The sequence below is a fragment of the Anabrus simplex genome, chromosome 2 (assembly GCF_040414725.1).
Source record: "Anabrus simplex isolate iqAnaSimp1 chromosome 2, ASM4041472v1, whole genome shotgun sequence".
NCBI classification, from domain to species: Eukaryota; Metazoa; Arthropoda; class Insecta; order Orthoptera; family Tettigoniidae; genus Anabrus; species Anabrus simplex.
Genome location: NC_090266.1, coordinates 72,347,202 through 72,353,270, shown reverse-complemented (window position 1 = coordinate 72,353,270; position 6,069 = coordinate 72,347,202). Strand labels below are relative to the sequence as shown.

Below are 6,069 nucleotides of genomic sequence, written 5' to 3'. Positions count from 1 at the left end.
ACCACCGAGGCGGACTCCCATTTTCACACCAGGCAAATACTGGGGCTGTAACCTAATTAAGTTCACGGCTGCAGCAGAATTACATACATCTTGTCTTAACTAATATATAGGCCTCACAGCAATGCGTGAATTTTGTGCCATTTATGTTAACAAGTAAAGCGGTACATGAATATAAATATTAGAGAGAAGACACTTAACCTCTTCCGGTGACGAGGTGGCCGAGTGGTTAAGGCGTTGGACTGCTAATCCAATGTGCTCTGCACGCGTGAGTTCGAATCCCATCCTCGTCGACTAAGCTTTTTGATGACTATTTGTTGTCAAAATCAAAATTTTCAGAGTTGTATATTAGTACCAATAGATGTTTAGTGTGATTAGATGCCACCCCGGGAGACCGCCTTAGTCATACTTGCAGTGGTTTACCGTGGTCTCCCAGTCAAATGAAATGGTACCCAATTTAAGGTCACAGCCTTTTTCTTGCCTATACCTTCCTATCTTCCTATCCCCGACAAGGCCACTCTTCAGTATAGCATGTTAGGCCGTCATGGTGTGCTACTTTTCCTACTCCTCAGTTGTATCACTGACCAAGTCATTCACGTTCTAGGACACTGCCTTTGAGAGGGTAAAGTCTGGTACCCTCCTGAGTCCGCGGGAAAATGCAAACCTGGACGTTAAACAGATGATGCAATGAACTGAAGATACAGTATTACTTTTTCACTTCTGCCGTCAAGCATTGGAGCTTTCAGCCATTTTCCGATCTTGAGACATCCTCTTCACTTCCTGTAACGTTGTCCTCCAAAGCCCTGCTCTGAGACATGCTATTCCCATTCCGACCGTGGCCGTCCTCACCTCTACTGTCCGCAGTCTCGCCTCCCTGTACGGGCGTGGCACACCCAGTGGAACCCACGGTATCCTTTAACTGCCGTAAGAGGCGACTAAAAGGGGCGACCAAGGATGAAAAATTAGAACCATGAGACTACTTGTGATTAGAACCATTACGTGCGGAACGCCATGCGTCGTCGTTACTTGGGACTAGTACCACCTTGCGAGGAAAACCTTGGGTCTACGTTACACAGGAACAGTTCCATTATGCGAGGAACGCTACGGGTCCAGGCGTTGTTTGTGATAAGTGGCATCGTGTACATTCCACCGGTCGGTTCCACTGAACGGGTCTGCGTTACCTATGAGAAACACCACGGGTCTACGTTGTCTATTCGTACCACTATGTAAGAAACACCACGGGTTTGGCTGGCGGCCGTGATTAATACCACTATGTAAGGAGGGTCTGCGTTGACTGTGAGTAGTAGTACCAGTATGTGAAGCACACCATGGTTTGTGATGCCTGTGGGCGGTGGCATAATATGTAATACACCGTGGGTCTTCATTGCCACTATATGAGCAACACCATGAGTATACGTGGCCTATGATTAGTTCCACTAAGTGAGGAACATCACGGGAATACCGGCGCCCGTGATTAGTCCCACTATTTGAGGAACACCATGGGTCTGCGGCGCTTTTGAGTAAAACCCTTATGTGCGAAACACCATGGGTTTGTTTCACCTGTGAGCGGTTCCATTGTGTTCGACATGCCATGGGTCTGCATTACCTGTGATTAGTACCACCATGCAAGAAGCACCAAGAATCTACGTTACCTGTGATTAGTACACTATAGGAGGAACACCATGTTTCTGCTTTACCAGTGATTAGTACACTATAGGAGGAACACCATGTTTCTGCTTTACCAGTGATTAGTACCATTATGAGGGGCCGGTGACCTGGAGTTTTTTGCTAGTTGCTTTACGTCGCACCGACACAGATAGGTCTTATGGCGACGATGGGACAGGAAAGGCCTAGGAGTTGGAAAGAAGCGGCCCTGGCCTTAATTAAGGTACAGTCCCAGCATTTGCCTGGTGTAAAAATGGGAAACCACGGAAAACCATCTTCGACCATGATTTTGGACCCCTTTAGATAGTAAGTATTGTCCCAGTACTTAAGATATTGTGAACTGGATCCAATGATTGTTTTTTTCACGATCATTTTTCCATCACCATTCGTTTTAGATTCTAGTCAGTGGATATATTTTGAAGCTTTAATGATTGTGTCATTTCGTTGCCCTTCCTACCAATAGGGGTCGATGACCTAGCTGTTAGGCCCTTTAAACGACGAACATCATCATCAACCAGTGGAAAACAGTTGCAATCAACCCCCCGGGTACCGGCGGGAAACCAAAGCGTAAGGCTTTGCCTGGGCCGACCGTCAGGCTTAGAGGAGTAAACCAGTGTGCATTCCATAAAGATGAAGCCCTCCCACCTTCCTAATGCCAACTGTATTAGAGCTATGTATACAACTATTTTGAGTTTCTGTGGTGGTTGACAGTGCAGTGTGTAACTACAGAGCTGTGTCACAGAAACACTCGGTCTCTAAGCGAGAAACATTTGGCAGATACCCGCCCTTATGGTAGCCGTCAGCCGGACACAACACATTACTAGTGGTGCCCATAGCAATGAAAGGCGTGACAATGGAATTTTCTTGACGTAAACCACATCTGCTTGCAACGATTAATTAGTGGCGTATAGTGGCCTTGTATGGTTCATGTTTGTGGGTTACTGTAGTCACGTCCTAGTTCGTGAACCATGGGCAACGGCTGAGTGGCCTAGTAAGTGGTCCTGAGAGTTGGGATACCAGTTGCTATGGAATGGGAGTGGGCATCTCGGACATATTCTGAGTCGTGGCCCTCCTTGTGCTCAGGCGGCTAGGACTACACAATTCACCGGTGGTCCATAACCCGTTAGAGGAGAGATCCTCACTTGCACTATGTGCAAGTAGGGCAACATCCTGCTTCATTAATTTACCGAACTCAGAACACTTTAAGCAAGCCTCGTACCTATGGAAGTAATGGAGTCCCACTCCCATTTGACAGGCGAGGGACTCCTTGGAAACAACTTGGCGAACGAAATGGAATTCGATGGGGAGCTATCAATATTAATGGGGCTTATGGAAGAAAGAAGGTAGAACTGGCTGAGTCAGCAAAGAGGATGCATCTGGATGTGCTAGGAGTAAGTGATATTCGGGTAAGGGGAGATAATGAGGAAGAGATAGGAGATTATAAAGTGTACTTGACGGGTGTTAGAAAAGGAAGGGCAGTGTTTGGTGTAGGGCTCTTTATCAGGAATACCATTGCATGCAACAGAGTTTCTGTTAGGCACGTAAATGAGCGAATGATGTAGGTAGATTTGTCAGTTGGAGGAATTAGGACAAGAATTGTGTCCGTGTATTCACCATGTGGGGGTGCAGATGAGGATGAAGTTGACAAGTTTTATGAAGCATTGAGTGACATCGTGGTCAGGGTCAACAGCAAGGATAGAATAGTGCAAATGGGCGATTTCAATGCAAGAGTTGGGAATAGAACTGAAGGATACGAAAGGGTGATTGGTAAATGTGGGGAAGATATGGAAGCTAATGGGAATGGGATGCGTTTGCTGGACTTCTGTGCTAGTATGGGTTTAGCAGTTACGAATACATTCTTCAAGCATAAGGCTATTCACCGCTACACATGGGAGGCTAGGGGTACCAGGTCCATAATAGACTATATCTTAACAGACTTTGAATTCAGAAAATCTGTTAGGAATGTACGAGTTTTTCGCGGATTTATCGATGATACAGACCACTATCTGATCTGTAGTGAACTAAGTATCTCTAGGCCTAGGGTAGAGAAAGTGAAATCTGTCTGCAAACGAATAAGGGTAGAAAATCTCCAGGACGAGGAAATTAGACAGAAGTACATGGATATGATTAGTGAGAAGTTTCGAACAGTAGACAGTAAGCAGGTTCAGGATATAGAAAGTGAATGGGTGGCATACAGGGATGCTGTAGTAGAAACAGCAAGGGAATGCCTAGGAACAACTGTGTGTAAAGATGGGAGAAGGCGAACATCTTGGTGGAATGATGAAGTAAGAGCAGCTTGTAAACTTAAAAAGAAGGCTTATCAGAAATGGCTCCAAACAAGGGCCGAGGCAGACAGGGATTTGTACGTAGATGAATGAAACAGAGCGAAACAAATAGTTGTCGAATCCAGAAAGAAGTCATGGGAAGATTTTGGTAATAACCTGGAAAGGCTAGGTCAAGCAGCAGGGAAACCTTTCTGGACAGGAATAAAGAATCTTAGAAAGGGAGGGAAAAAGGAAATGAACAGTGTTTTGAGTAATTAAGGTGAGCTCATAATAGATCCCAGGGAATCACTGGAGAGGTGGAGGGAATATTTTGAACATCTTCTCAATGTAAAAGGAAATCATCCTGGTGGTGTTGCAAACAGCCAAGCTCATGGGGAGGAGGAAAATGATGTTGGTGAAATTATGATTGAGGAAGTGGAAAGGGTGGCAAATAAACTCCATTGTCATAAGGCAGCAGGAATAGATGAAATTAGACCTGAAATGGTGAAGTATAGTGGGAAGGCAGGGATGAAATGGCTTCATAAGTAGTAAAATTAGCGTGGATTGTTGATAACGTACCTTCAGATTGGACGAAAGCAGTAATTGCACCTATCTATAAGCAAGGGAACAGGAAGGATTGCAATAACTATCGAGGTATCTCATTGATTAGTATACCAGGCAAAGTATTCACTGGCATCTTGGAAGGGAGGGTGCGATCAGTCGTTGAGAGGAATTTGGATGAAAACCAGTGTGGTTTCAGACCACAGAGAGGCTGTCAGGATCAGATTTTCAGTATGCGCCAGGTAATTGAAAAATGCTACGAGAGGAATAGGCAGTTGTGTTGATGTTTCGTAGATCTAGAGAAAGCATATGGGAGGGTACCGAGGGAAAATATGTTCACTATACTGGGGGACTATGGAATTAAAGGTATATTATTAAAATCAATCAAAGGCATTTATGTTGACAATTGGGCTTCAGTGAGAATTGATGGTAGAATGAGTTCTTGGTTCAGGGTACTTACAGGGGTTAGACAAGGCTGTAATCTGTCACCTTTGCTGTTCGTAGTTTATATGGATCATCTGCTGAAAGGTATAGAATGGCAGGGAGGGATTCAGTTAGGTGGAAATGTAGTAAGCAGTTTGGCTTGCTGACGACTTGGTCTTAATGGCAGACTGTACTGAAAGCCTGCAGTCTAATATCTTAGAACTTGAAAAAAGGTGCAATGAGTATGGTATGAAAATTAGCCTCTCGAAGACTAAATTGATGTCAGTAGGTAAGAAATTCAACAGAATTGAATGTCAGATTGGTGATACAAAGCTAGAACAGGTCGATAATTTCAAGTATTTAGGTTGTGTGTTCTCCCAGGATGGTAATATAGTAAGTGAGATTGAATCAAGGTGTCGTAAAGCTAATACAGTGAGCTCGCAGTTTCGATCAGCAGTATTCTGTAAGAAGGAAGTCAGCTCCCAGACGAAACTATCTTTACATCGGTCGGTTTTCAGACCAACTTTGCTTTACGGGAGCGAAAGCTGGGTGGACTCAGGATATCTTATTCATAAGTTAGAAGTAACAGACATGAAAGTAGCAAGAGTGATTGCTGGTACAAACAGGTGGAAACAATGGCAGGAGGGTACTCGGAATGAGGAGATAAAGGCTAATTTAGAAATGAACTCGATGGATGAAGCTGAACGCATAAACCGGCTTCGGTGGTGGGGTCATGTGAGGCGAATGGAGGAGGATAGGTTACCTAGGAGAATAATGGACTCTGCTATGGAGGGTAAGAGAAGTAGAGGGAGACCAAGACGACGATGATTAGACTCGGTTTCTAACGATTTAAAAATAAGAGGTATAGAACTAAATGAGGCCACAACACTAGTTACAAGTCGAGGATTGTGGCGACGTTTAGTAAATTCTCAGAGGCTTGCAGACTGAACGCTGAAAGGCATAACACTCTATAGTGATAATGTATGTAGTGGCCTTGTGCAAGTCTTTCGAGCTGACTCCCCTATAGGACATCTGCCCTACCTATGATGAATTGTAACGAGAGTAAGCTCATGTCCTCATCCCGATGTGGTGCTGCATTTTACCGGCACACTCCAATACAGGTGAGCAGATAGCACATAGCAGCCCTCGTGCCATTCTT

At 44.6% G+C, this 6,069-nt stretch overlaps 1 non-coding gene across 1 annotated transcript; it reads left to right on the top strand.

The window, feature by feature from the left end:
* The first annotated feature begins 208 nt into the window (after positions 1 to 208).
* TRNAS-GCU (transfer RNA serine (anticodon GCU)) lies at positions 209 to 290 on the top strand. The gene has a single exon. It is a non-coding gene; the product is annotated as a tRNA-Ser (tRNA).
* Positions 291 to 6,069: the final 5,779 nt, after the last annotated feature.